Source organism: Petaurus breviceps, unplaced genomic scaffold, assembly GCF_028583685.1.
Source record: "Petaurus breviceps papuanus isolate PSGF00001 unplaced genomic scaffold, PetGlider_PUasm1.0 181, whole genome shotgun sequence".
Taxonomy (NCBI): Eukaryota; Metazoa; Chordata; class Mammalia; order Diprotodontia; family Petauridae; genus Petaurus; species Petaurus breviceps.
In genome coordinates, this window is record NW_027185784.1 from 17,579,239 (window position 1) to 17,596,499 (window position 17,261).

Below are 17,261 nucleotides of genomic sequence, written 5' to 3' on the forward strand. Positions count from 1 at the left end.
TCCTGACTCTGGGGCCGGTGCTCTATCCACTGCACCACCTAGCTGCCCAAAACGTTAGCTATTATTAAGCAGAACTTTGAGTAGTTCATTTTAACTTCTCTGGGGTTCAGTTTCTTCAGCTGAAGAAAGAGGGGATTGGACTAGAGCAGAGTTCTTAACCTGGTGTCCATTAGCTTGTTTTTAAAAAAATATTTTGTCTAAAAAGTTTTATTATTTGAATATAATTGATTTCCTTTGTAGTCCTCTTTATTCTATGCATTTTAAAACATTCTTCTTTTTAAAAAATTCAATCATTCTTCTTTAAAACATTTTGAAATATTCTTTTGGGAAGTCATCCATAGGTTTCACCAGACTACCAAATGGATTCATAACAGAAAAAAGGTTAAAAATCTTTGGCCTCTTAGGTTTTTTCTAGCTCCAATTCTATTATCTCTGCTCATAATTATGCATAGAAAGAGTGAACCAAGTGTGTTAGATCTGTGTTCTGTGCACACGCACCTGGATCCCTCTGACATGTAAATGGAAAGATGAGAAAGTAGAAGATAAGGAAGAATTCACTTGTTTTCCTCTCAAAGCAGACTTTTAGAAATTGGATGCATTGCCCATTAAGTCAAAGGGGGAGGGCAGGGAATACTGCTAGAGGAACACCTTCCTGTCCTGTGATCCCTCTTGTCCCCTCTGTTCTCTCTTGTCTTCTTTCACACAGAAGGACCAATCTGCTGCCTCTGCAACTGGAGACAGGAGGAGTTTGGAGGAACCCCCTGAGATAGAGTGCATAGTAAATTTCAGACTTTTAAGTGATCCTCTCTGGCTTTGCTGAAGAGGCAGGCCATGTGTGCCACCAGCTGTCCTCAAGCCCATTAAGTCCCAAGTGCGTCTGGGTTAATCAAACCCATGTGCTGCAAATCCTCGGTTAATATGTCATGACCTGGCATAAGCCACTGCAAACACACTCAGGGGGGTTTGGGGGTCACCTGTCAGATGGCCTTGGCAAGCCCACAACACTTGATGGCCTGGGTTGCTATTTGATTTGGTGGAGTTATGAACTCTGGGTGAGTGTTATAAACTAGCAAAGCTTTTCTTTTTCCTTTTAAATATTTCCAGGATTCCTGGATTTGGCCAGAACTATGAGTAGAACAGGAAAGATTGTCCCTCTATTAAAATTAGGTGTCTGTTATGGGAGAAATATCTCGTCTTGGAGTTTGTGTGGTAGGTTACTGCTGATAAAGTAAATCTACCACAGAGCTGAAATTATAGGGACAAAAGCCTGGGTTTTATTATCCTTACACAGCTTCAGGAGTTGGAGAAATAACCCTGAACAAAGATTAGGATTCTAACAAGGCTTTTATAGATGAAATTACATCAGAGGGACAGAGAAATCCTTTCTTTTACAAATGCAATCTTTTACATTCTTTTAGCCTATAAAGTTAAAAGACAGATTCATAATTCCATGCTTCTTTCAATGTCATGGAAGCTGAACAAACTTAGTGAAAGAATCATTATCTCATAGTTCCCCTAAGTAAACAAACCTAGCTAAAATGACTATATAGGTAAACTAAGTCAGGTTACAGATTAAACCACATTTAAAGGGTTCACAATGGGCAGATTGAGAAGGAGATACATGCCCACAGAGTCATGTCAGGTGAGTCCCTTTACAAATAGCTAAATCACCTTGGGAAACTCAAAACTCCCCTTCAGTTTCTTATCTGAGGAACATCAAAAAGTCTTCCCTTTAATATTAGCATTCTATGAGTCAGGTTTTAGCTAGGTGAGGTAAATATTAACAGAAAATAGGCTTCAACCAAATGTTTCAAGAGGATTGGCCCTGAATAATAAAATCCAATAAAGGAAATTGAAAAAATCCTCATAACAATTGATAGATTTCTCATAATAGTCTTAATTCTCCCCTTTTAGGAATGCAGGAAGCATATACTGTGTTTCTCCGATAATAAGACACTATCTTATTAATTTTTTTGGACAGAAAAACACCAGAGGGCTTATTTTCAGGGGAGGGCTTATTTTAATGAACATTGACAGCAATTTTAATAAACAGGTAAATGTGAACAAAAAAATGTACCTTTATTCAATAAGCAAATCACTGGGGAAGAACAGGATGACGCGCTCACTGCTGCAACTCTGATTGGATGCAGCTCGGAGCGCGGCGTGCGTTTCACCCGGGGTGGGGGGACGGACGGTGCATACAGAGGGTACCGTAATGTAGCGTGTAGCGCAGGGGATCACCTTCACTACAGTAGCAATCTCAATAGGGCTTATTTTCGGGGGAGGGCTTATTTTAGAGGAATCTTACACAGTAAGGGGAGGGCTTATTTTCGGGATAGGTCTTATTGGGGAAACACGGTAGTATCTTATAGAACACCTCAGTATGATGTAGTGGAAAGGGTGTTGGTTTGGGGGCTGTAGGACTTGGGTTCAAATGCTGGCTCTATTCCTTGCAATCTATGTGACCTTGGTCAAGTCAGCAAACTGAGTCTGGGCCTCAGTTTCCTCATCGGTAAAATGAGGGATATAAATTAGATGACTTCTAAGCTTCTTTTCAATTCTAAGATCCTAGAGTGCCACAAAATCTCTGCTCTTTTGAATACACACACACGTATACTTTATATGCATATATGTGTGTGTGTTTGTACATGTATACATGGACAGAAGGCACAGGGTAAGTTGAATATGAAGTGATGATATCTAAAAAATAAAATTAAGAGGTAAGAGAGGAGAAGGAGAAAGGGAAAGACAGAATAGGGTAAATTATCTCACAAAAAAGAGGCAAGAGAAAGCTGTTACAATGGAGGAGAAGAGCAGGGAGGTGAAAGGGAATGAGTCAAAGGTTCTCTCATTGGATTTGGCTTAAGGAGCAATAATATACTCAATCAAGTATCTTACCCTACAGGAAAGTGGCAGGGGGAAGGGGATAAGGGGGGATGGTAGAAGGGAGGGCAGATTGGAGAAAGGGGTAGTCAGAAGCAAACACTTTTGAAAAGGGACAGGGTCAAAGGGAAAAATGGAATAAATGGGGGGGGTAGAATAGGATGGAAGGAAATATAGTTAGTCTTTCACAATATAACTACTATGGGAATGTTTTGCCTAACTACATATATATAATCTATATTGAATTGCTTGTCTTCTCAATAGGGGTGGGTGAGGAGGGAAGAAGGGAGAATATCTGGAACTCAAAGTTTTAAAAACAAATGTTCAAAAAAATTGTTTTTACATGCAACCAGGAAACAAGATATATAGGCAATGGGGTATAGAAATCATCTTAACCTACAAGAGAGTAAGGTGGAAGGGGATAAAGTAGGGGATGGAGGGTTATAAGAGAGAGCAGACTGGGGGAAGGGATAATCGGTATGTTTGCCATCTTGGGGTGGCAGGTAGGTGAGAGATGGGGAGAAAATTTGGAACTCAAAATCTTGTGGAAATGAATGTTGAAAACTAAAAATAAATAAATTATAAAAGTAAAAAAAAAAATTCTACCCCTTCCTGTATAAACTAATCATATCTGATTCAGCTAAGTGTTCAAAGTAGATAGTTTGAGGGTCCCAGAAGCTGCATAATAGTTTAGAAACTAGTTACTACTGTGATCTCCCGCTGAAACATTACTTCTATGGTGCATTGTGGGGTGGAGGTGGCCCTCAGTTCTTGAAGGCTGCACCAGCAAAACACTAGTTTTGTTAGGTTCTCTCAGAGAGGCAGCAAGGTGATGATTTGGAGAGTTTGGGACTCAGAGATAAGAAAACTTGAGTTCAAATCCTACCACAGACTCTTACTAGCCATTTGACTGTGTTCAAGTCCCTCAAACTCCTTGAACCTAATTTCCTCATCTGAAAAAAATGGGGGGTAAGGGAGGCAGCATAGCTAGCATCTACCTCACATGGTTGTTCGGAGGGTTAATTGAGATGCCATATGTAAAGAGAATGTGTTGCAACCTTAAAGCTCTGTTACTATCTACATGAGCTATGACAGACCATATCTGTCATTCAGAGACCAACCTAGCTAAATGGAAAAGAGGCTTGTTACCAGAAAAGTGACCAGCAGAAGAGAAATCTCGGGGCCATGAAAACTCATGAAATAGGGAAGGGTCTTGATCTGCTTAAGTGGAGGGAATACCCACACACATCTCTCAAGGCATCAAAGTAATTATTATCTTGCCTTAGTTTTCCCATTTGAAAGCTGAAATAAAAATTAGTCAAATTTGCCTCTAGGGTAAAGCAAATTAGGTCAGTCATCCCACACTGTGGGCTTTCCCATGACTGTCTAGGTTACTTTCAGGACAAGATAGTTGGCCACTGATTCTGGGAGCCCATTGAGGGGGTGAAAGTGGTGCCTTGGGCAGAAGAGAGGGAAAGTCTCATTTAAAAAGAATAGTGACTAGATAGTAATCTCTCTAAAGGTAAGGACTATATCATTTTCTCTCCTCAGCAGCTAGCAAGCACTCCTCTCCAGGGTAAGCACTAAATAAGTGTTTTTTGCATTGAAGTGGTATTGTGTATAGTGGGCTGGACTTAGTAGGAAGAAGACCTAGATTTAAATCCCTGCTCTGATACTAGCTATCTGACCATGAGCAAATTATTCAATTCCTCCGCTTTTTCATCTATAAAATGGGGTTAAAGTGTCATCTCCTTCATGAGGCCTTTCCTGATTCCTCCACTACGCAGTGTTTTTCATCTTCCCCCCAATTATCTTGTGTAGATAGTTTATATTTTCTTATCTGTGTGCTTGTTGTATACACTCTCCCCAGTGCTCCGTAGAACATAAGTTTCTTGAAGGGAGTTTGTTTTCATTTTGAGCTGCTGATAGCACAATGGATTCTTAAAATGGTTCTCACGTCCCTGGATAAAATATAAAGTGCTTTAGAAGAGTTTGAGCTACTTGGATGGTACATAGAGAATTGTAACAGAATGTTTTCTGTCATTATCACCAAGTCAGACTAAGCATCAAGACTTTGAAGTTGTTCTCCACTGGCTTAAAATCGTAAAATGGAAGTACACGTGATAGCACCCACTTAATTAGCCCACAGACTTAGCCTAACATTTAGAAGTAAGACTTTTACCATCCATAGGCAGGGAACTGATGAGGTAGATTTGAAGATGGAATAACTTCCAGACATTAAACTCATTGTAGGTGTAGTGGTGAGAGATGAAACACCATGAATGGGAACTCCCAAGCCAAGCAATTTGACTAGAAAGAGTAATGTTTAAAGGGGAGTGACATGAAATGACTGAAAAAGGTAAATGGGAGTCACATTGTGGAGATTTAAATGCTAGCATAAGGATTTTATATTTTCTCCTAGAGGCAATAGGGAGCCATTGAAAAAATTTTCCCTCGGGCAGGTGTGTAGATGGTGGTGGGTGGGAAGTGATTTGGTCAGATCTCCATTTTAGGAATAACACTTTGGTTGCTGTGTGGAATTTGGACTGGGTGAGAAAAACCTTGGACAAGGAGACTGATTAGGTAGCTATTTCAAAAGGCCAGGTGAGAGATGATGAGGGCATGAACTGTCATATAGACTGTGTGAGGACAAATTAAGAGATGTCATAGAGGCAGGATAGAAAAGACTTGGCAAGTCTAAGAGGGACATAGGGATTGAGGGAGAAGAAAAATTCAAGGATGACTCCAAAATAGCAAACCTGAGTAAATAAAAGGTGACTGAAATGGGGAATTCTGTGAGAGAGATAGGTTTTGAGAAAAACATAATACAATCTATTTTGGAAATGTTGAGTTGGGATGCCTATGGAATAAGATGTCCAATAGGCATCCACAACCATTGTCTGGGTCCCATCCCAGTGGAGAGGCCCAAGATCATATGGTACTGGGACTAAAGTTCAGGAGAAGGATTGAGGCAGGCTGTTTAGATTTGAGAGTCATCTAAATAAAAAGTATGTATGTTTGCTGATGAGATGACCAAGGAAAAGAATATAGAAAGAGAAGTGAGAAGAGCCCAGGATAGGGCCTTGGCAGATACCCATACCTGGGAAACTGAAGGAAGACAATTCAGCAAAGGTGACTAAGAAAGAGTAATCAGATAGGTAGGAGAATTAAGAGAGACCATTGTTATAGAAGCAAATGGAGGAGAGTGTCTAGACAGAAATTTATATAAAAAATTGTGGGTCTTCTCTGCAATGCAGTGACCTAAGATAATTCCAAAAGATTTGTGATGGAAAATATTATCCATATCCAGAGAAAAAACTGATGGAGTCTGAATGCAGATCAGAGGATACTATTTTCACTTTATTTTTTGTGTTTTCTTTTTCCATTTGCAAACTGTAATTTTTTGGCAAACTGTTTCTTCTTTCATAAGATGACTAATATGTAAATATGTTTTACATGATTGCACATACATAACCAATATCAAATTGCTTACTGTCTTAGAGAGGGGGGAGAGAAAGAAGAAGAAAATTTAGAATTCAAAATTTTATTTAAAATGACTGTTACAAAATGTCTTTTCATGTAATTGGGAAAATATACTATTTTAATTTTTTTAAGTTACAGAGAGAGTCAGAAAAATAAAGAATCAGAAGAAAGGGGGAGGCATTGAATTTAGCAGTTAAGAGATTGTTGGTGGAAGGAATAACCCACAAAACAATCAAAAATGAATATTGCAAAATGACAAAGAACAAGCAGGAGAGATGGGGAAGAAAGTGGCATAGGAATTCTGAGGAAAAAAAAGTTTGAGAATAGCTGCTATGGAGATTGTAATAGTCACTTAAGGAGGAAAAACAGGGTGTCTGAGATTTTATATATATATAATCCATTCAGCATGGTTGCATGACTTTTTTCCAGGAATATTCAACACTACATTAGTACAAAGAAATAAAGGAGATGGTTGGGCTAACCTAGGGCTGGGGTTGGTGAGATATGACAGGACAAATGGGCAAGGAATTTCAAGAACAGCTGATAGGATGTGGTCAACTATAGCGCCAATAATAAGAAACAAGGAAATGAAAGCAAGAGTAGAAAAGGTGGACCAGGAAAACAAGGAGGAGTGGAGGGAATGGAGGTCTTTATAAATGATTTGAAGGAGGGAGTTTGAGGAAGGAGAGACTGAAGAAAAAGAATGTTGTTGTAAAGATGGATTTCTGGGCCATGGAGGTGGTACAATTATGGGTGGATCAAGTATATGGCCATCCCTGTGCACTGATGTTGATGTGGAGTTTAATATATTGAGGCCATGGGAATTGAGAAAGCTGATGAGCTGGTATCTGAGGGAAAGTCACATATATATATTAAAATCCCCAGGTATGTAGGTAGGGAATGAGGTGGTGGGATGGAACATTACAATCCATGTACTGAACTCCTTGAGACTTCAAGTCTACTTCCTTCCCCGTCACATGACATTTCACCTTCATGTCTTTGTTCTAGTTCTTCTCCATACCTGGAATGCTCTCCTTCCTTACCTTTGTCTTCCAGAATTCAGTTCAAATTGGATCTTCTGTAAGACACCTTATCTGGTTTCCCATATATTCTTCTTAACTGCCAGTGCCTTCCTCTCTAAGATTACCCTTCATCTACTCTGTTTGCATATTGTATGTATTTATTTATATGTTGTCTCCCTATTTCAATGTGAGCTCCTTGAGAGCTTAGACCATTTTTGCCTTTCTTTGTATGTCCAGAATTAGCATAGTGCCTGGTAGGTGGTAAACACTTAAATGTTTGTTGTTGATTGATTCAGAAAGGAGAGAAAATGATTAGCGGGCAGATAAATAACATGAGCTAGAAGTTGAACTAGATAATAAAGAGGGATGGAGAAAGACTCAAGGAAAGAGCTGCTACTGAAGGACAGTGGCAAAGGGACCACATGGAAGAGGAAGTGAAGACCAAATTGTACCCCTGCTCTTCCTCTTGGCCCATTGCTGAAGGGGGGTATGAGTAGAGGAGAGAGTGGCCAGGAATGATGGTTTTTTAGGAAGAGACAAATTTTCTGATAGGTAACAAGAAAAGGAAATGAAATGAGAATTAGGATAAAGAGGGGCTTGTTAACAATACATCAAGACTTCTAGATAGTATAATGGAATGGGAGGGCAGCCAATAACTTGGAATGGGAGGGCAGCCAATGATTTGGAATGGGAGGGAGTAGGGCTAAGGTCATTAGAAATGAGAGAACAAGGAGAAATAGGAACAGGAGAAGATGATCTCTGTAGATGTTGACTTTGAAGTACTGGCATCAAAGAGCTGGAAACTTGCCATTTGTAAGATGAGAAATGACTCACTGAAATAGGCTACTCACTCTTTAGGGTGCTATGATGACAAAACACAAAACATCAATGTGGTCCTTCAAAGTCACTGACTCCCAGATGGTTCTGACACCCTGGTGCCTGATTGAGAGGAAAGTGGTGATGATGTTCCTAGGTTCTGTGTGAAACTCGTCTTCTTTACTTTGTCTAAAGTCTCATCCCAAGGTGATGGGGAATGAAACATGGCAAGTTGATACACTATCCATAGAGTAGGCATTCGATTCTAAAGCTCTGAGTCTCGTGTGATAATAAGAATTCAGAACTTGAGGTGGAGCTGTTTGCTTGGGGAAGGGGGGGAGGGGTAGCAGGAATGGTGTTTGATTCTTCTTTTAGTGACTTCCCATAGACCCACCCACTCTGAGTAAGTGCAAACCACTTCAGGGCCCTCCTACCTTCTTTTCTTCCTGTTCTTTTTTTCTTTCCTTTCTTCATTGCTTTGTCTTCCCCTTTCTTCCCAAAGCTTGTATCATCACACGGAAGCATGATCAGTTATGGCTGACATAACTGATGACATAACCAATCATAGATCACAAGTATGATCATACCTATTCTTGCCAATGGGAGTCAGGAAGATCAATGAACTAGGAAGCCAGGACACATGCATGTTAAAATTCCCAAGTATGAAGGCAGAGGCTAAGGTGGGCTGGGACATCATGATGCTGAACTTATAACTTCAGGTTTACTTTCTGTTCCTCAAACATAGCATTCCATCTCCAGAACCCACATGTAGTGTTGGTGGTGAGTGAACCATTCCAGTTCTTTTCCTAACTCCAACCATATGGAGTAAAAGAATCTTGGGAATGGAAGGGACCCCAGGGAACATCTAGCCCTATTGTGTACCTGGCCAAGAATTCCACCTACAATATACAGTACCTGACAGTCACTTAGCCTTTTTTTTTAAATAGACCTTTAGTGAGGGGGACTTACTACTTCTAGGAAATGTATTCCAAATTTGGATAACTATAATTGCTAGGAAGTTTCCTTACACCAGATCTCTAACTGCCTCTTGCAATTTCCACCCATTTCTCTATGGCCAAGGAAAACAATTCCCCCTTCCAGATGACAACCCTTCAAATGCTTGAAGACAGCTGCTGTGCTTCCCTCCCCAAGTCTTCTTTTCTCTGGGAAACATGCCCATTTCCTTCAACCGACCCTCATTTGGCCTGATCTCCGTGGCCCTTCACCATCCTGGCTGCCCTCCTCTGGATGTTCTCCAGATATCAATGTCCTTCCAGAAGTGTGGTGCCCAGAATTGAACATAATACTCCAGATGTGGTCTGAATTGACTGAAATGATCCCACATTCCCAGGAATAGTGAACGACTCATTTGATGCAGCTTGAGAACAGGGCAGCTTCTTGTTGCCCAGTAAAAGAAAGTATAAAAAATTGTCCCAGCTGTTAAACCCTGCTGGCTCATTGAGCAGGCAGCTAACTCAATAGATAAAAAAAATAGCCCAATACTCTGAAGTGAAAGGCAGAGGCAAAGCTAGAGCACAGGTTTAAGTGTGAACAAAGCCTCTGTCCTGGCTGGGCTATTGTACTGGTATGTGACATCAGCTGAGTCATTTTCTTCCTTTCCTCCACTGCAGAGGACCTGGGATTACCTCTGTAATTTCCTGAGCCTCAGCTCCCCAAATGATGGTGTAAAGATGCTGAATTATAACAATAAAAAAAGGTTAATAAATATTACAAATAGCATTCCGAGGTGCTCTGGGAGAAAAAAATAAAGTGCCCATTGGCCCATTCATTTCCTGGGTGAGGACATAGTCAGGTGTGGTGGTGCTACTGACCTGGAGAGAGCGTTAATGACTCCCACAGTCCCTGGTGAATAATTGGGACGTATCATAAACCAGGATGTGCCAGGACACAGAGGCTGTACTCCAGCCGTTGCCCAGCTCTTCTGAAAAGGCCACCACTGCCACCTGGCTGCCTTGGCTTCCTTCAAGTCCCAGAAAAATTCTCCCTTCTTCGAGAAACCTTTCCTGATCGTCTTAGTGCTATTCCTCTGTGGATTGGCCCCAGTTAATGTCCAGTGCAAATCTCATGGCTATGTAGTATTTTTGGAGCTCCTTGAGAGCAGTGACCATCTTTTATCTTTCATTGCATCCCCAGCACTTAGAACAGTGCCCAGCACACAGTAGGCCCTTAATAGATAATTTTTGAGACAGCCTTATGCTACACTCCTTTAAAAAAATAAATTCTTTGTTATATGGGATGGCTCTCTGGATGAAAAGAGGGGAAAGGCTATAGGGGGAAATTTAGGTGAAGTAAAAACAAAAAATACCACTATTTTTAAAAAAGGCAGTGTGGTAGAGTGGAAAAGGGCATTGACTTTGGGGTTGTAAAACCTTCGTTCAAATCTTCCCTCTCTCACTACTCATGTGACCTTATCACTTAACCTTTCTGGATTCAGTTTCCTCATCTGTACAATGAGAGAGTTGGAATAAATGGCTTTCAAAATCCTTTAGCTCTATATCTCAGACCCTGTATTTGTCCTTTTAAAAAAAAGCCACCGCAACATCCAGAATCAGGGCAGTGCATCAGTAAGAGCGCAGTAATATTTGTTAAGTTGATTGCTTGCCTAGTGAGAAGGTCTGGCAGCCTTGGAAGGTGTCCCCCAACCCCTCCGCTTTCCTTCTCTTTTTTAATTTTTGCAGAAGCACTGCACCAGACCCCCGTTGTGTCACTGTGTGGTTCAAGATGACAGGAGCAAAGAATATGTTTCTGCATCACTAATCTGTGAGAATGTGACTTTGCCAGCTCAAGTTAAAATTTAGATTTGCTGTTTAAAATTCTAGTGTAATGAGGGATAGTATTGTCTAATCTCCCTCCCCCATCCAGTCAGCTTCTCTATCCTTAGTCTTCCTTGTTTTTGACCTTCCTCAAGTGTCTACAGAGACAAAAGAATGTAATTTTGTAGCTACGAAAAAAGGCTGCAGGAAAGCTATACTGTTCATATACCTAGAGCCGGTCAACTTTTAAGACCTTTTACCTGGTCATTCTGCTTGGTGGCAGGCAACTCCAATACTTTTCTTTGCCAACATGCCCGATTGTTAACCTCTGTTAAAACCCATGCTTTTTATTCATTTATAGGATTGAAAGATGTGCCAATCATAGAGATTTGGCAATCAATAATGGTAGGCTTTATTTGGAGGGGGGGGAGTGGCTTTCTCCTAGGCTCTGACCTTCTTGATCCTTAGTTTTTGAACATGAAGCAATTCAACAAATTCAATAATTCACCCTACATTTATTAAGCACTTTCTGAGTACAGAATATTCTAACAGGCACTGTAAATACAAGGAGGTGATGTTATAGTCCCTAGCTCCTTAGGAATCAAATGAGTCAGTCAGTCAGTTAGCAGGCATTTATTAAACACTTACTGTGTTCCAGGCTCTGTGCTAAGCACTGGGAATACAAAGAAGGGGGAGAACAGTCCCTGCCCTAGAGGAGGGTACGTTCTAATGGGGGAGACAATGTGTAAATAAGTAGGTACATATAAGATATGAACAGAGGAGATAGATGGTAACCTGAGAGGAGGAAGCAGCAGTGAGAGGGGATAATTATGATGTGATATATGGGAAATGTCCAGAGTGGTATCAGAAATTAGAGGGAGAAGAGGGAAAGAGGGATTACATAGCTGTGGAACTCAGGGAAGGCTGCATATTTGTGTCTTTGTATGGTGTGTTAAGAGGTTGCTAGGTGGCTCAGTGGATAGAGGCCTGGAGACAGAAAGACTCGTCTTCCTGAGTTCAAATCTGGACCCAGATGCTTCCTAGCTGTGTGACCCTGGGCAACCTAATCCTGTTTGCCTCAGTTTCCTCATCTAAAATGAGCTGGAGAAGGAAATGACAAACCATTCCAGTATCTTTGCCAAGAAAACCCCAAATGGGGTCACAAAGCATTGACAATACCTGAATAACAACATTATCCGTATTAAAAAAAAAAAATGTGATTCAAGATGCCAAGAGCAAAGTTTTCGTTTCAGTATCATTAATTTGTGGGAAGATAACTTTATTAGTCTAAGTTAAAATTTTAGATTCACCATTTAAAATTCTAGGGCACTATAGTGGTTTTTTTTTTTCCTCTAGTCACACAGGTTTTACAACCTAGGAATAATTCACAACTCTTCGCTCTCACTCATCCCCAATGTCCTATCCAAATGCCAAGTTTAGAGTCAAAGAACCTGGGTTCAAATCCTGATGCTGCCCCTTACTACTAGCATGGACTCAACTTCCTCATCTATAAAATGAGGGAATTGGACTGGGAAGTGATTTATAAATTTTCTCCCAGCTCCGAAGCTATGATCCTAGAAGGTGGCACCTGAACTAGGCCTGGAAAGAAGGCATAGATCTTAATAGAGAGAGGGGTAGGGAGAGCACACACAGATATCACTACCTCCACCCCCTTAGGAAGATATACAGCTCTGTCAAACAAAGGGATTTCCATCACCATCAAGCCCACTTAGCATTCTCAGTCTTTAAGCAAAACTTTTAATTTCTAACCAATCCATCAACCTACCTTATCCATAAATAAGACTTTTCCCATTTACAAGGCAAATTGTCTTTTTTCCTTATGCAAATAACTCCCACATTTTGAAGTCCTGGTTGTTTTTCTGGTCACGGGTATGGATTTGGGCTGATAGCAGAGGTCAAATGGATTTGGAGTCTGGAGTGTGTTTGTGTATATTCAGTCATTTTCTAGTCATGTCTGACTCTTCATGACCCCACTGGAGGTTTTCTTGGCAAAGATACTGGAGTGGTTTGCCATTTCCTTGTCTAGCTCATCTTACAGAAGAAGAAACTGAGGCAAACAGGGTTAAGTGGTGTCAGGAGACTTTGGTTCAAATCCCGACTCCCTTACTATATGAGTAACCTTGGGTAAATCACAAACTTTTTGGGCTTCAGTTTCCTCTGATATAAAGTGAGGAGGGGACAGTATAATATGGACTTTTTCCAGTTTGAAATCTGTGATCTGTGAGGCATATTGTTTTGCCTAGTTTTAATTGCGACCAATAGCATACTCTTGTGAAAGATGGCTGGCTAGAGTTAAGTGATTCAGTCACCAAACAAAGAAGCAAAACTGACCCATTAAAGCTCATTGCTAGTGAGATTTGGTCCTGTTTGGGTCAAAACGATAGAGACTAGTTCTAACTCCATGATGTTCTCTATGCCTGTCCTGCTGGTCTTCTCTACCTTGACCTTGATGTCACACCCAACATCATAGCATGTCTCAAACTGAGCTTATTGTTTTCTCTTTCTTCTGACTCTACCATTTCCATTTGTGGAGCCATCATTCATTCCATGTCCCATGCTGAAAACCTTGGGGTTATCTTCAGCTCCTCCCCCTTGCTCCCCTCTTATATCCAATCCATTATGAAATCCTGTTGATTATATCACCACAACATCTCTGGCATCTGTTCCTGCCTCCTTATCCCCATTACCACCACCATAATACAGATGTTCACTACCACTGGCCTGGCCTATTATAAGAGCTTTCTATCCGGTCTTCCCCCCTCACTATTCCACCCACCCTTTCCACATATCCCTCACACTGCAATCAGAATCATATTACCTATGCATAGATCTGGTCATGTCACTCACCAATCTCTAGTGATTCCCTACTGTCTGCTGGATAAAGGCCAAATTATTTTGTCTGATTTTTAAGCTCCCCACAATCCCCACAATTATGGTTCTACCTAATCAGCTTTATCTCATATTCCCTTCCATGAACTATCTCCTGGTCAACAGGGACAGTCTTTCCCAAATACATCTGTGCTGTCCTACTTCAGCACCTTTGATCATGCTGGTCCTACGCCTATGATATTTTTCCCTTTCTTCTTTAACTATTTAATTCCTACCTGTCCTTTAAAAAACTAGGTGATACAGTGGATAGAGTGCCATGTCTTGAGTCAAGAAGTCTTGAGTTACAATCTAGCCTTATATACTTCCTAGCTGTGTGACCCTGGACAAGTCACTTGGCTGTGCATTGCCTCAATTTCCTCATCTGTAAAATGAGAATGACAATAGCACCTCAAAACAATACTATAAGGATCAAGTAAGATAAAAATTGTAAAGCACTTAACACAGTGCCTGGCATATAGTAAGTGCTACATAAATGTAAGCTATCATCATTATCACCCAACTCAAATGCCATTTCATCCCAGGAATTTTTTCCTTTTCTGGTCAATAACAACTCTTTCCCTTAGACCTCACATGAAACTTTGTTTTGAAACTCTCTAATGAAATTGCTAGGGAATATTGTGTATGTAGCCAGTGTTGGTATCTTTACCCCCTACTAGGCTGTAAGCTCCAGAAGGGTATTGACAGCATATGATCTAAATTTTATATATCCCCTGAAGCCTAGCACGATTCTATGCACACAGTCATTGATCTATAAGTATTCGATGAACGAATGAATGAATGAATAGATAATTTTTTTAAGCAAGAGTATAAAAAGGATATTTGGGACGAGGTCTGGAAAATTATTTTCAAAATGAAATGTCTTTTACAACAGCAGATGAACAGCCAACATATCTCTCAAGAAAGAATGCCGAAAGTCATTCCACACCTGAAATTATGAATTCCTCTGTTCCTGACACTCACAAACTTCTCCTCAGCAACTAATTGTCATGTCACAAACGGATAAGAAATAAGACTTGAGGCAGAAACAGCAGGAGTGGATGAACTGTGAAATCACTGAGATCCAGTTTCCATGCAAAATAGCCTAAGTTGCAAAAATAAAATGAAGAAAATATATTAAATGAAAACTAAACATCCAGGAATAATTTTTTTCAGATCCAGTTTTTTTTAAACATAGATACTGATTTTTAAAAAGCATTTAAGTAGTGACAATTACAACAGCAGCTGAGGATAGCTTAAACTAGAATAATAAAATCCTAATGCTGAAAGGGACTTTGAGAGGTCACCTTGCCCAGTCTCTAGTTCTCAGACAGAACTGATCAGTAACCATGCTATTTTGGAAGGACCTCCAGGGAGGGTGATTCTATAACCTCTCTCAATCACCTATCTCCCATTTCACAGTCCCCACCATCAGCAAGCCCCTTTGTACATCAGTCTCGTATCCCTCCAGGTGAATTTTAAGTCCATCTCTTTTTATTCAGTTCTCAGTGGACCAAAACCCCCAGTTGTTCTTCTATGAATGTTGTATTTCCAATAGATGGTAATTTGTCTATCTGTGATAAGCAGAATTCCTTATTGTTCCTCTGTCAATGGCTGTTGGCCCTGCATTGATGACTCTGGGGAGAAGGCATTGATTAAGGAGCAGAGAAGGGAAGGATATTTTTTCTTCTTCAGTCAAATGAGAATAAGGAAGGACTAAAAACTAAAGTTTTTCCCCCTTTAATGGAAGCAGTACTAGTGAACTTCAGAACAGCTTTGGGGGCAGGGAAGGAAAAGGGAAAAGAAGTTCAGGGGCTCATGAAATCCAGTCTGGGAACCACTGACAAACACTGAAGTACACACACTGATACACACCTTTACTTTTAATGTTTTTAAAATTTTTTTTTTTATTTTTGGAGGGGGAGGGCAGGGCAATTGGTGTTAAGTGACTTGCCCAAGGTCACATGACTAATAAGTGTTAAGTGTCTGAGGCTGGATTTGAACTCAGGTCCTCCTGACTCCAGGGCTGATGCTCTATTCACTGTGCCACCTAGCCACTCCTACCTTTACTCTTTAAATTAAATAATATTTAATAATTATATTATTAATAATAAATTACTAATAATAAATAAAATTTTTCCAATCACATGCACAATTTTAACATTTTTTTTTAAATTTTGAGTTCCAAAATATCTCCTTCCCTCTCTCCCTCCCCTTCCCTGAGATGGTAAGCTATTTGATATAGGTTATACATGTGCAATCATGCAAAACAAATTTTCATATTAGTCATGTTGTGAAAGAAAACACAGACCAAAAAAAATACAGAAAGTGAAAAATAGTATGCTTCAATATGCATTCAGACTCCATCAATTCTTTCTCAGAAGGTAGATAGCCTTTTTCATCATGAATTCTTCACAATTGTCTTAGATCATGATACTCACCTTTATAAAGATTTCTTTTCATACCTCACCTATACAGAAATTTGAGGATGCCACTCCTCTTCCCACTTGCCACTGTCACTTTTTGTTTTCACTCTAATTATCATTTCATTTATCCATACATTATTTCCATGCCTGGGATCCCCTCCATCCTTATCTCCACATCCTGGCTCCACTGACTTCCTTCAATCCTATCTAAAATCCCACCACCTTCCAAAGTCTTTCCCAATTAATGCACATGCCTTCCCTCTCAGTTTATCTCCAATATATCCCTTGTATATCTTTCTTATATATTTTATTATATATCATGCAAAATTTATATATTATATGTAATTATATATCATATAAAAATAAAAATTATATATACAATTTTTAATTGTTGTCTCCCTCAATAGATTCTGAGTTCCTTGAGAGCAAAGATTGTCTTTGTGCTAGGTGCAAGAGATAGAAAGATTAAAAGAAAACCCTATGAAGTCCCAAATTACAATCTAGTAATATGCAATCAAAAATTGCCCTTAATAATCACCTATGGAATGCCTTCATTTTTCCAGTAAGGAAGCTGAGGATCAGAAAATTGATCTGGTCAAGGTCAGAAATGGCAGAAACAGGACTAGAACCTGGGCCTCTTGATTCACATTCCATGTCCTTCCTACTCCACTACATTATGTCATAGGTATGTAAATTCTTCTACATAGGAAGACCCAAATATACACATGTAGAACATAGATGTGTTGATGCACAAACACATGCTCAGATGGTTATATTCAAAATAGTGGGTGAATAAATAGGAGAGAGAAAGAGAGGAGAGGGCGGGGAGGGAGAGAGAATGGAGAGAAAGGGGAGTGTAATGGGAATGTAAATTTTGAAGATCTTCCCTGCACCTAGGCTAAAGTGCACCTGGAGCCTGGGGTGGGAGGCTTGTTTTTCAGTAGATATTTTTCATTAGAGAGAGAGAGAGA

At 40.0% G+C, this 17,261-nt stretch overlaps 1 long non-coding RNA gene across 1 annotated transcript in view; it reads left to right on the top strand.

The window, feature by feature from the left end:
* Positions 1–972: 972 nt before the first annotated feature.
* The window catches only part of LOC138160621 (uncharacterized), a 138,279-nt gene continuing 121,990 nt past the window's right edge, over positions 973–17,261 (top strand). The window contains exon 1 of the long non-coding RNA XR_011168177.1: positions 973–1,052. This is a non-coding gene — a long non-coding RNA (uncharacterized lncRNA). The remainder of the gene's footprint in view (positions 1,053–17,261) is intronic.